We start from the raw sequence: 13,437 nt of genomic DNA, 5'->3' as shown, positions 1-13,437 counted from the left end.
CCGTGAAGCTGTTCTGTGTCTAAACCAGGAGTCATTATTCACACATTGACATTATTCTAGTCTCTATAGATACAGTAACTCATTTGTATGGGTAGAAAAGTAAAGTCTGTGTAATTCTAGAGGAAATCATATTTGACTAACCCAATAAATTAAAAATGAGTAGAAAATTAACTTTTCATTAGCACAATAACCCGAAGCTCAAGTCCAGAGCCACACTGAAGAGGTCTGACAAGAAGAGACTGAATGTCCTTGAGTGTTCTAGTCCCAGTCAGCCCAGACTTGAATCCCATAGAAAAGTGATGGAGAGGCTTGACAGCTGAAGTTCATAATCAATCTCCAGACCAAGTGAGGACTGAAGCAGTTTTACCAGGAAGAATAAACACAATTACACCATCCTGCTGTACCCATTGAGGGAGACATACTGTATCCAGGAATGTTGACAACAGTAATTACTGCCAAATTTGCTTCTCAGCAATGCCTGCCTTAGGGGACTGAATACTGATGCCTCAGTAAATTTCCCCATCTATATCATCCATCATCTATTTCACTGGCATTTAGCCTCCTACACCTATAATAGAGTTCATTTAAAACTCAATGAAAATAAATGCTTGGAAAAAAAAGACATTAGACATTACTTGGCATTCAACAAAATGTCTATATCATGAAGTATAAGATAAGATCACTTTATTGTCCATATACAATTTCTTGTTTAAATAATTATATAATAAATTTATTTTTGCATACCCCAGCTTGCTCTCCAGGGAGAGAGAAACCTGGGGTCAGAGCACAGGGTCAGCCATTTGTGGTGCCTCCGGGGGAAAGGTTTGTGATAGAGACAACAGTACTTACACCACGCTCTCTTCTTTAATATTCGTGGAGTTTTTCTCCGTTTCCAAGCCAGCCCGCAATCCGTTCTCTCAATCCTTTTTCAGTCCGAGTTCCAAAGTCTGTAAAGTTCCACCAATCCATGCCGTATCTAAATCACAAACCGTAAACCTTTATTTCTTCCGTGAATCCGTTATCCTTAAATTTGTCCCAATACCAACCGACTTCCACTATCTTCTCCAAACACATTCACCTACTGCCTTCCGCGCCGGTTCACTGTTTCCAGGACATATATATTGTAGCGTTTACAAGTTCTCTTCAGAAAAACCAAACACAAGCTCTACACGCACATGAGGAGACTGACGGAACACATACACATCTTTAGAGTGGCAATTACCTAACAACACGCTATACTTTTACAAGACTACACAGGGCACTAGAACTACTAGGACATTATTTACACAGGTAGGGTCAGCCGCTGGTCATCGTGCTGACCCTCAGACTCTCCCCGGCTACCACTCCCAGCATGCCCAGCGGTACTACGAGCGCCTAGGGGCGCTTCCTCCTCACCACCAGGCGAGGGCGTTACAATATTTTGTTTCCTGCTGAGACACACCTGTGTCTCGTTGTTTTTCGGACTAAGCCCTTTCCATCTGACTTCTCTTAACGGCCATCTTGGTCAGGTCTAATTCAAGTATAGTGAGCAGATCACTCCTGAAATACCTGTCCTGGATGACCCTTCCTCTGGTCATCTTACACATTGTATACAGTGCCCCTGGAGCAGATGGGGTTAAGGGCTTTGCCCAGGGGCCAAAAACCGGGGGTTAAAAAACCGAAAAATTACGTGAATCACAAGTCCAAACTACAATCACAGACCTGAAACTCACGAAAAAAGATGAATTGTGTTTTATGATTACTTTGTCACTTTTTGTACTGTAAATCAATGAAAGACTATATATTAAACTCTGTGAATTGTCTGTACCTGTATAGTTTTTTTACTTCTTGTATTGACATGTTGTATCTAAACAAATGCATTTAGAATATGGGAAACTGCTTAATTTGCAGAAAAACCTAATTTCATAAACATTACAATATTTGAAACAAATACCACGATATCAGAAAAAAAATTGAATAAATTTATCTTTTATGTGAAATTAATAACTATGGATAAGACTGGGGATTTCTTATAATGACAGTAAATAAGTAACAGAATACAGTACGGATATGAAAAAAATATTTTAATTTCTCGCTTCATTTATTCTGTTTTCATGTTTGAACGTGCATGAAACTTTTATTTTCCCTGTTGTTTGAAAATAGTATAAATATGAAATTCTTGCATTACTCTAATATTTTTCTTCAATGTCAGTCAAACCCCATCTACACAGTGTTCTGACTGACTGAGTGTGGACTTCGGGCTCAGGATGATCTGGGATATTACACAGGGTCACTGCGAGCTCAGACAGTAAAGACAGTGAGATACTGTAGGTGTGAGATGAGGACTTTAATAACTGTACATCACTGTTCTTTTTCACACAGACTTTCAGATTTATAAGCTGGGCTTTATGGTCTTGTGTTTGAGCTTTCCTTCTGTTTTGGAGTGCATTACCTATTATTTTCAAATTAACACAATTGAATTAAGTGTATAAGTTATAGAATTTGCAAACACAAATGTTAATATTACACCTAAATCTTTTTTGTGTATTTTATATTGTGTATAATTATTTTAAAAAAATAATTTAGGGCATTTCAGGAATCCTTCTTCAGATGCTTAGAAAGGAAGGTAACCATTGGCACAGAGGAGACAAATGCCAACAATCTGCAATGAACTAGAGGCTGTTCTGTTGTCTTTATCGATGGGCTGTTGTACAGTGCAGGTAGCAGTGTTCTGTCTCCCTCTTGTGGTCAGTTTTGAAAACTGCATTCTGTAATGATTGTGGTTCTATTTGACAATAAACACACCAGAAGGAGAATCATCACCGACTTCAGTTTCTTCAGGCTCCTGATTCATCTGATTGTCATTCTAACAGATCCAGGGTTCTGTGAACAGGCAGTCCCACATGTTAATAAGAAATTAACTCTACTGCCTGAACAGTAGCTTTTGCTTTCTCTTCTCAGTAATGGAAGCTATCATTGGAGCAAACATAAACAATATACAATATTGTTTAAAATGCTGAACAGATGTACTTTTAAATTTTATCAATAATATATAACATATTATCTACCTAACTGTTAAAAGCAAAAATATTCATATTTTTCATTTTCAGTTTCATTTAATAATGTGGATACATGTAGAAGTAATTTGGGTAAAAGAATAACTATAACATTAAGATAAAAGTTCATACATTATGTACAAACTAAGTGGTGCTCAGTTCACTTGCAGCAGCTCTGCAGCTGTTCTCAGTCTCAGTCCTCTGTGGTTCCTGTTGATGAGTCAGAGCAGCTCCTGTAGAGCTGAGGGAGGTTTTTGTACAGACATGTATCACTGTGTGAAAGGGTAGCTTCTACTCTGCCCACAGTAATAATCTCCTGCATCTTCAGCCTGGACTCCAGTGATTTTCAGTGTAAAGGCTGTTCCAGACCCACTGCCAGTGAATCGATCAGGAACCCCAGACTGACGGTTTGTTGCTCCATAAATCAGGAGCTGTGGAGCCTGACCAGGTTTCTGTAGGTGGCAGTTCAACAGACTGACTGACTGTACAGCTGATAAAGACAGAGCTTCCTGGGAGAACAGTCTGAGTTGGAGACTGAGTCAGAACAATCTGTCCACTGGACTCTGGAGGTGAAATGGAAACAAAGAAAGAGTATTAATACTTGCTTGTTATGAACATTTGCTCTTTTTACACCGTGAACTTTTAAAAATTAGGTTAAATATTTTGACACAATAATGAAAATCAAGACTACTTCATCACAAATTTGTTTAATTTTTAATCCTCACCTTGAGTGAAGAGCCCCAGTGTCCCCAGCAGTAGAATCAGTGGCATCATTGTCCTGTGTGTGTCAGTGACTCTGAAAGGGCTGAACAGTGACTGATCCGCACTGTGAGTCTTAAAGTGTTTAGAGCAGTGAGGCGGCACAGGTATGCAAAGCTCCTTCCTGTATACAAATCCTCTCACAGACAGTTTAATGTGATCTGAGCTGTGAAAACAGATGGGGCTTGTTAGGGTTTTGTGTCTGTTAATGTTTTGCTCTGTTTATCCCAGTCAAAGATGGGTTACTAATCTCTAGCATGCTAAAAACACAGCTTATCATATTACAGCTTGAACCTTATACTACAGTATATGTATATTACTGAATTATACAATAATTCTGAAACTGAACTGAAAAAACAACAATCTTGTTTGTCTAATAGATGTTATATTGAGTTCAGTACCACATATCAGGAAAAAAAAAGAAGAAATGAGCTCAGATAGAATTAAATTAACTGCATCATAGGGCAATTGATTGGATAAGGAGGTTGTTTCAAATAAACACTTTGTGTTGTTTTCAGTTCAGAAATGTGAAATAAATATCTTTCTTTAATATCACCAAAATGTTTGGCTAAACTTGCGACCTCTGAACGCAAGCAAGGCTGGTCCTGGTCAGGTCTGCAATGGGAAACCAATAATATGATTGTGTTTCTGTGAGTGGTGCTTGTAGAGCAAGAGTGTGCAGACCTTCCGCTGTATCAGGAATTCATTAGCTTCCCTGTAGGAGGTGCTGTCCTATTGATGGGCTCTGCGACACAGCGGTCGTTTTGTCACCTGTAGTCCTGCTAGTCACCACTAGAGGGCACTGGTGGACCAGGAACTACACTCAATCCCAAGGGCTCTGGTAGCCGTGTGGGAATTCTGCCTTGATTAAATGCCCAGCAGCTGAGCTCTTGATAGGGCAGCTATAAAAGATGCTCATTCATGTGCTTTAGTGTTCAGTACAGAACCTCACCTTTTGTCCTTTAGATGCAGGAGTCATTTTCCTTTTCACAAGAAGAGTAAAGGTCTTCTGTTTTCTTCCTTGTGACCAGTACAAGTGTGGGTTGTCACATTTCCTTTAAACCTCAAAATAATTAAATGAAAGATCCCTGAGCTGGTCCTCTGGCTCTCACTTAAGGGGTATTGATCTGAGACCACTGTCGACGCAGGACCAGAGTTATTCCAGCACCACAACCTTGTTACAGGTGTTCATTCAAATTCTTGATCTGTTGGTTATTAAAGACTCATGACACTTTTAGAATGTTTACCACAGAATCCAATAATATGAATTTGCACAAACAATAGTAACTCCATATTTATTTATCTTCAAGAGTATGAATGCTGAGTGTGTTGACTAATTGATCCTGCAAGTTAGACCATAACAGATGGTGTAGTTCAAGTTCAAGCTCAAAACTTTATTGCCAGAAAAACTAATTGCATAGAATGTGGTTTGGTGAGCTCATACAATGAAATACATGCAATACAAATACAATATAAAGCCAATAACACAATGCATCCACCTAACACATTCACAAACCATCCTAACCACATGTATTTGATGAATTTTTGGTGTATTTCAATGGTGTATTTTTTACTTTGACCTTATTCAAATATTTCTTTGTCATTCCAGAGTGACCAATTAGCCTTTGCATAAAACACGACAATTCATACAGCATATACTGTATACAGCAGTAGCAGATCCTCTTTGAGGTATCATGAATAGAAGGGGTTTTGCAGATAAACCCCGAATTTTCTCTGTTTTACTGAGGTTGTCCCAAGCTCAGGCAGTAACAAAGTGTTATTTTCTCTGCCCTCGTTGTACTTGGTCTTGAACCTTCATTTATCTTTCATACTCTAACTGCAGATTTATTGTTATTTGGTCTTTAACTTTAATTTCTTTTTCAACACTCCCTTTTTTACACCTTTAATAACCTGGAGTTCAGCCCAGCAGACACTGTTGGGCCCAAGGCTGCTGATACAGTACATGTGATATAATGAATGACGCAATGTACTGCCAAATCCTACAGGAAAACATGTTTGACTCACTAATCTAAACAATGGGCAAAAAATTCACTCTTCGTTGTGAATAAAGATCCGAAGCATAAGGCCAAAACCACACTGAAGAGGTCTGACAAGAAGAGACTGAATGTCCTTGAGTGCCCAGTTACAGTCAAAGCCCAGACTTGTGTCACGAAGCGTGTTTTCAGGACCCTATGCAGATGGCAGAATCCGGAAGGGAGTGAAACAAACATGGGAAAAGAAGACTAGGAGTGAGTCTGTTAGACGAACAGGGGGGGCGTGATCCAAGGCAAACAAGTCCAAAGGGATTCTGTAGGGAAATCCAGAGCGGGCAAATGTCCAGAGGCGGGGTAATCCATCCAAGACAGACATGACAGAAGCAAAAAGCCGGAGCGGGATCCAGTGAAGGGTCAGGGAGATAAAAAGCGGTAACGGGGCCAGGCGCTCCCAACCCTGGACCCAGATGGTCAGGATGCCATTGTGAAGTCAATGCCGTCGAGCCTCTCCTGGACTCGCTGGTAGGCGGAACGGTAGGAGCATCTGGCTTTTAAAGGAAAAGGCTGAGACAGGAGGCAGGTGCATAAAAATCAAGACAAACAAGAAAGAGCCGGAGTGTCCTTAAGAGGAGGGACTTATGAATCGTGACAACTTGAATCCAACAGAAAAGTGATGGAGAGACTTGACAAGTGTGGATCATTAACTAATTTTGCCAAGATGAATGGACCCATTTACGTTATCCCTCAGCACAAATCCAGTAAAGACCTGCAACTTACTGTATGTAATAACTGAGCTGAAAGGAGAACAGTGGTCTGGGCTGGTGATGAATCCTACATGCAGGCAGGCAGACAAGTGAGCAGGAGGGCAGACAGGCGAACAGGCAGTAAACTGCAAGCTGGAAGGAAACATTCAGCAGCCAGAGAAACACAGTCCTGTGGCCATGCTGTGGTCATGCAAACAGGCTTTCAAGGATAAGAAACAATGTGCACAAACAAAAGGAGTATAGTCAGGTGAAGTGAGAAGGTCTGTAGCACAGGAGAGGATCCAGACAAGGTAGAAACTTTCTGGGTCAGAGACAGGGAAACAAGCAAAGCAGAAGGGATCTCAAACATAGTATTACACCCCAATATGGCTGTATTACATTGCAGTTCATAAGAAAGTTCAACTTATCCTTGATGACCCCTCCCAACTTCTTCACTCCAATTTCCAAGAGCTGCCTTCAGCAAGGTGGTTTAGAAAGCCTGTGGCCAAGAAAAATGTCTACAAGAAATCCTCTGTTCCCTGAGGAGTTTGTATATTAAACACAGCTCAGTGTCTGTTTCCTGTATGGGAATATATGTAATGGTAGTGTAGTATGGGCAGAGCAAGATGTGTGTACTGTATACAATTCATATTTTTGCGTGCCTAGGCCTATTGTTTGTATTGAATGTGAATTTATTTTATGTTGAGTATTGCCTTTTTTAGTTTTGTATGGTGATGCCAAAGACAAATTTCCACCCTTTTGGATGGCAAATAAAGTTATATCTTAACTTATATCGTTAATGAAGTTCAGCTTTTGTCTCAGTTCAATTGCTTCATACAGTAAACTGTGTTCTGTGTCATTGTCTTCATCTCAGAAGGTCCCAGCTGCAGCAGTGCAGTCGCTGTGCAGTCCTGCTGAGGGAGGTTTTTGTACGGCTGTTTAACACTGTGTGAACAGATGTTTACTGTTGATGTAGTGGTAACTCTGACAGTAATAATCTGCTGCATCTTCAGCCTGGACTCCTGTGATGGTCAAAGTGAAATCAGTCCCAGATCCACTGCCACTGAAACGCTCTGGGATCCCAGTATAACGGTTAGTTGCTGCATAGATCAGGAGTTTAGGACCTTCCCCAGCTTTCTGCTAGTACCAGGATAGGCAGTCATTGCTTGAATAGCAGTTGCCTACTGCACTGCTGGCCTTACAGCTCACAGTGACTGTCTGTCCTGCAGTTACAGATTTCACTGATGGAGTCTGAGTCACAGTAACCTGTCCTCTGGATTCTGAAAATAAAAAAAAACATCATTATATTTATATTGTTTGTTTTCATTGCCAGCATTATATTTTTGCATTGTTCAATGTATTATACTTCAATTATATCTTCTCCCAAAAATAAAAAATAATAATAATAAATAAATAAATAATGAAATAATATCTTACCCTGAGTGCAGACGATGAGTGTCCAGATGAAGATGGTGATGAAGGTCATTGCTGCTGTGGGTTCTGTTGCCATGAAGGGCAGCTCTCGGTGATGAAGTGTTAAACTCACAGGGCTATAAACACTCCCAGAGCACGTGCTACCAATGCAAAGTGTCTCTTCTATGCAAATTGGTTTCCTTGGTCAGTAAACCGTAGACTGTTATTATAGCAGTTGCTTAGAGCAGGGAGTTTTTTCTGAAGTATGAAAACAATCTTATTTTATACATACTATATCTATATTGTATGACAAAAATAGTTCTGATCTGCTTGCAGAGTGAAAGTTCAGTCTGCACCAGAGATTGTCTTTTTTTATTGCAGATAAAAACAGATGACACAGTGGCTGCTATCTCTGCCTCACATCACTTGAGCACTGGGTTGAATTCCTTTGCTGCTGTCTGCATGGCTTTTGTATGATTTCACCTGGTTCAAGTGGGTTTTCTCCTGGTGCTTTAGTTTCATCCCACAGTCTAAAGGACATACCAGGCTTATTGTCTTCTGGGAAAGTGGTTTGACTCTGAACATGTTTGTTTCTGTGTCTGCTGTGTGGTGGACTGCTGTCACGTACTGTACAGGGTGTATCCTGCCCTGTGCTGTTTGCTGGCTGGGATAGACTCTGGCACCCTCGTGATCATGAATTGGATCAAGCAGCTAGAAAATGGATGGATGGAATATCAATAAAGTCCAACACCGAAACGTATTTTCAAATGACATAGAATGATAATCGTTAATCATCATGAGGTAAGAACTCATTTATTTGTATTTTCTTCCCTAAGCCCTAGAAAAATGTGTTGAGTGACTCAACGTGCTATCTTTATTCTCTGCAGTGTGGGACAGGGTGTAGTCAGAGGATTTTTACAGGTGTTACAATCCTTCCTCCTACTCCTGTGTGATCAAAGAGACCCTGGAGAGGAGGAACACTCTAACATAACAAGTGTAGCTGCTACTGAACTGGTGAGATGAGTGAGTCACAAGTTGTGGGCACACTCGAACAGAAGACATACAAAAGAAGACAAGGGAGGACCCACTCCAGATCTCCAGCACTGTCCTTCTGCCGTCTCTGTATTAAAATATTTCCTGAAGAAATAAAGTTGCCCATGATTTTAAAAAAGGGATGAAATTATTTTTTTTAGTTTTGAATGTTTCAAAAAAGCATTTAGAAGATGCAAAAAGAGAGAGGACATTGTAGTGTCACCAGTTCTGTAGGGTTTGGGCATTTACTGGGACAATTATTAATTGTAGCAGTAAATCACAAAATTGATTCTTTTGATGGCTTTAGAATCCAACCATGCGATATAACTCTCTGTTCATTCTTCAGGAAATGTCCACCTCTCCCACTGAGCCCCTGTGTGTCACTTGACTCTAACTTGAACCTGAAGGGAACTTATACAGGGAGGGTCAGAGCTGCTGTCCAGGAAGGCAGTCTCCTGCCCCACTATAGGCAATAACACTCGACCACTGTTACACTACCATCAACGATACCCATCACTCTACTCCTCGTCCTCCTTTCAGTCGCCTGTGCTCCTATTTCATGTTCTCAGGCAGAAACAGAACCTGGGAGTGAGAATAATACAAAGCTGTTTTGGATAACCTTTAGATCATTGATTTTAATACAATCTCCCCCTTAGATCTTATACACTCACTGTCCAGAGCAACTGTGAGTGTCACACCTTCATCCCACCACATTCTCACATGGAAGCGCACTCACGCTAATAACACTCCAGCCCCGAGCACATCCACTAAACGACACTGCTCCTGCCAATCAGCCAACCACGACACTCCATCAATCAGCGCACCTTCTCCCTCACACAATTTGCTCAGCGGGTCATTCGTGACAGTGAGGGTCTTCTCAGACAACCTCTTACACCAAGTGCTCATTTAGGGAGCTGGTGTCCCCCAGGTGCAGCCAATCGCCTTAATTTCCTTGGGCTACTGTGAGACTTTATATTCCACAGACTTCCTCTCTCACACTCTCCTTCCTCTCTTTTCTCTATTCTCTCTCCTCTCTCTATTCCACTCTACTCTTCCTCTCTCACCCTCACCCTCACCCTCTTTTCCACTCTGTTCTTCCTCTCACACTCTACCTCCTCTCTTTTCCACTCTATTCTTCCTCTCTCACACTCTTCCTCTCATCTCTCTTTTCCACTGTTCTTCCTCTCTCACACTCTTCCTCTCATCTCTCTCTTTTCCACTCTGTTCTTCCTCTCTCACACTCTTCCTCTCCTCTCTCTCTTTTCCACTCTGTTATTCCTCTCACACTCTTCCTCTCCTCTCTCTCTTTTCCACTCTGTTCTTCCTCTCTCACACTCTTCCTCTCCTCTCTCTCTCTTTTCCACTATGTTCTTCCTCTCCTCTCTCTGTGTTTTTCTCGTGAGACTGAGTGAGTGGGCGGAGCTTCGGTGTGTTTGAATCGTGTGGCGGTGTTTCTTCACTGGTTTTGTGTTTGAGAGAGAGAGAGAGAGAGAGAGAGAGAGAGAGAGAGAATCATCTATAAAAATAGATGATGGTTTTAAGACGCCGCGGAGAAAGCCCACTGGGCTGGGGGTCACATGTACACCTGTCTGTCCACTGGGCCGGAAAATATCTGTGCAGAGGGCTGTGCAGAAAAAGCGCAGCCTAGAGAGCTCCGTGGAGCCCGGGGGCCATGAGTGACTCCGACATTGGGAGAGTGAAGACGCGCTGGAGTGTCCTCGCCGCCCGGAGCTCCTCGGAGTTCGGGAGCGATGACGAGGGCGGCTTCACCGACTCCTCTCTCGCCTTGGGCTCCTCGGCCCGGCAGAGCTGCAGAGGAGGCTACAGTTTCCAGAGCATCAGGGAGTTCTTAGAGAAGACTAAAAGTAAGAGGGGAACTGTGGTCAAGGAATTTTTCCCTGACACCGAGCTCTTTTACCTCTCTGTGACGCGTCATCTGAAGAGGGGCTCGGGTGCGAATGACTTCAGCGATCAGGAGAGATGGCGCCTGAAGAGCCTATTAGGTAAGATGGGGGCAGGACCGCGGAACGCACCTCAGCATGAATGAGTCCTGTCCGTCTGCGTGCTATGTGTCTGTTCCTGTTTTATGTCCTTTCTTTTTTTCTTTTCCGCAAACATGGGCGACATTAGAATAGGGAGTCTGAACACCAATGGGTGCCGGAGGGCTTTGAAGCGAGCTGCGGTGTTGGAGATTATCAAAGAAAAGAGCCTGCAGGAGACCCACACTGATAGCTCCAACATCGTCGCCTGGCAGCGGGAGTGGCAGGGGGACATTGTGTACAGTCACGGGTCCCCTGTGAGCGCGGGGGTCGCGGTGCTGTTCTCTGTGGGATTCAAGCCCCTCTCTATCATCGTCCAGAAGGTGGTGAAGGGTTGCCTGCTACTCGTGCGAGTAGTTCTCGGGAAGAAAACCTTTGTTTTTATTAACGTTTACGCACCCACTGATGGCGGGGAGAGGGTCACCTTCTTCAGAGAGCTTGAGACTGCACTGGCGACCTGCCAGCCTGAAGCGCTGGTCTTCCTGGGGGGTGATTTCAACTGCACAGAGAGCAGCACACTGGACAGGAATCACGCAGAGCCACATGGCCCGTCGGCCAGGGAGCTGCGCAGGATCCTCGTCAAGTCTGATCTCACTGACATCTGGAGGAGATGTCATGGGGACACGAGGCAGTACACCTGGGCCCAGGTCAGGGGGAATACCCTCTCTCTGGCCAGGCTAGACCGATTCTACTGCCATAAACATCATTACAGCATCGTCAAGCAGTGCTCCATCTGTCCAGTGGGCCTGTCGGACCACTGTCTCACTGTCTGCACAGTCGTTGTGCCATCAGTGAGGTCCTGCAGTGCCTACTGGCACTTTAATACCCAACTGCTTGACGATGCTCACTTCTGTGACTGCCTCATGTTCTTCTGGCAGCAGTGGAGGAGTCAGAAAGCCCAGTTTGTCTCCCTGAGGCAGTGGTGGGATATTGGCAAGATGCAGATTCGCCAGTTCTGCCAGCAGTACACTGGAAGTGTCACGAGAGATATCTGTGAGTCCATGAAGGCTCTGGAGAGAGGCATTCTGGAGCTCCATCAGGCTCTGGAGTGTCGTGCAGACAGGAGGCTAATTGATGACCTCCACACCCAAAAAGAATCACTCATTGGCCTTCTGGACACACAAGTACAAGGAGCTTTAATAAATTCTAGGGTTCAGAGTGCATCACAGGTAGACGCCCCGACTCGCTACTTCTTCGGCCTAGAGAAGAAACCGGGCCAGAGCCGGCAGATCCACTGCCTGCGGTCGGAGACAGGGCAGGAGCTGCAAGAGGCCGGGCAGATCCAGGAGAGGACCGTGCATTTCTACAAAGCGCTCTTCTCCAGCGAGGCTAGTGAGGACTTGGTCCGCACACGCAGGTTCCTTGAAGACCTTCCACAGGTCCCCGAAGAGGATAAGGCAGGGCTGGAGAGGCCTCTCTCTCCCTGGAGGAGCTCTCCACTGCACTCAGTGGCTTGAGCAATGGCAAGACCCCTGGCCTTGATGGCCTGCCGGCCGAATTCTATCGTGCCTTCTGGGCTGTGCTGGGACCTGACCTGCTGGATGAATATTTGGAAAGTCTGGAGCAGGGGGACCTGCCACTGAGCTGCAGGAGAGCTGTTGTCACTCTGTTGCCTAAGAAAGGGGACCTGTGTGACATTAAGAACTGGAGACCTGTTGCCCTGCTGTGTGTGGATTATAAAATCCTGTCCAAGGCTCTGGCCAACAGGCTGAGGGTGGTGCTGGGGTCCGTGGTGCACTCTGACCAATCGTACTGCTTGCCCGGAAGGTCAATCTTTGATAACATATTTCTGATTCGAGATGTTTTGGCCACCTCCAGACTATTGGGTTTAGATACTGGTCTCATTTCGTTAGACCAGGAAAAGGCCTTTGATAGGGTTGAACATCGGCTGAATGCTCTGTTTCCAGTGCGGAGGGGAGTTAGGCAGGGCTGTGCACTCTCAGGAATGCTCTACTCCCTTGCCATTGAGCCTCTGCTACATCAGCTGCGCCGGGTCATCAGGGGCCTGTCCATCCCAGGCTGCCCCGATTCCACTGTCAAGATCTCGGCGTACGCTGATGACATCATGGTCGTGGTCGGAGGAGAACAGGATGTCAGGGCGCTACAGACAACTTTGAGTGATTTCCAGCGGTTATCATCAGCCAAAGTAAACTGGGCCAAGAGTAGCGCCCTACTCCTGGGGGAGTGGAGCGAGATGCGTCCCCCAGTCTTGCCAGAGAGGCTCAGCTGGACCAGAGGGGGGCTCAAATACCTGGAGGTGTACCTGGGGGACGAGGCCAGCGTGAAAAAGAACTGGGAGGGGCTCCTCGAAAAAGTGAAAGGTCGTCTGGACCGCTGGCGCTGGCTGCTCCCCCAGATCTCCTACAGAGGCTGGGTTCTGATTGTCAACACCCTGGTGGCTTCGATGTTGTGGCATCGCCTG

The 13,437-nt window shown here is 44.3% G+C and overlaps 1 protein-coding gene and 1 long non-coding RNA gene across 2 annotated transcripts in view; one reads left to right on the top strand and one right to left on the bottom strand.

The window, feature by feature from the left end:
• The window catches only part of LOC148646879 (interferon-induced protein 44-like), a 506,117-nt gene that overhangs the window by 191,932 nt on the left and 300,748 nt on the right, over positions 1-13,437 (top strand). The gene's annotated exons all lie outside the window — the stretch shown is intronic.
• LOC148646882 (uncharacterized) lies at positions 5,174-8,155 on the bottom strand. The gene is made up of 2 exons (XR_015927680.1): positions 7,969-8,155; positions 5,174-7,811 (listed from the first exon to the last, which is right to left on the bottom strand). It is a non-coding gene; the product is annotated as an uncharacterized LOC148646882 (long non-coding RNA).

This window comes from Lepisosteus platostomus, chromosome 16, assembly GCF_059453375.1.
Source record: "Lepisosteus platostomus isolate fLepPlt1 chromosome 16, fLepPlt1.hap1, whole genome shotgun sequence".
In the NCBI taxonomy this organism is placed as follows: Eukaryota; Metazoa; Chordata; class Actinopteri; order Semionotiformes; family Lepisosteidae; genus Lepisosteus; species Lepisosteus platostomus.
The sequence above is the reverse complement of the archived record's forward strand: the minus strand, read 5'-3'. Positions and strand labels throughout refer to the sequence as shown.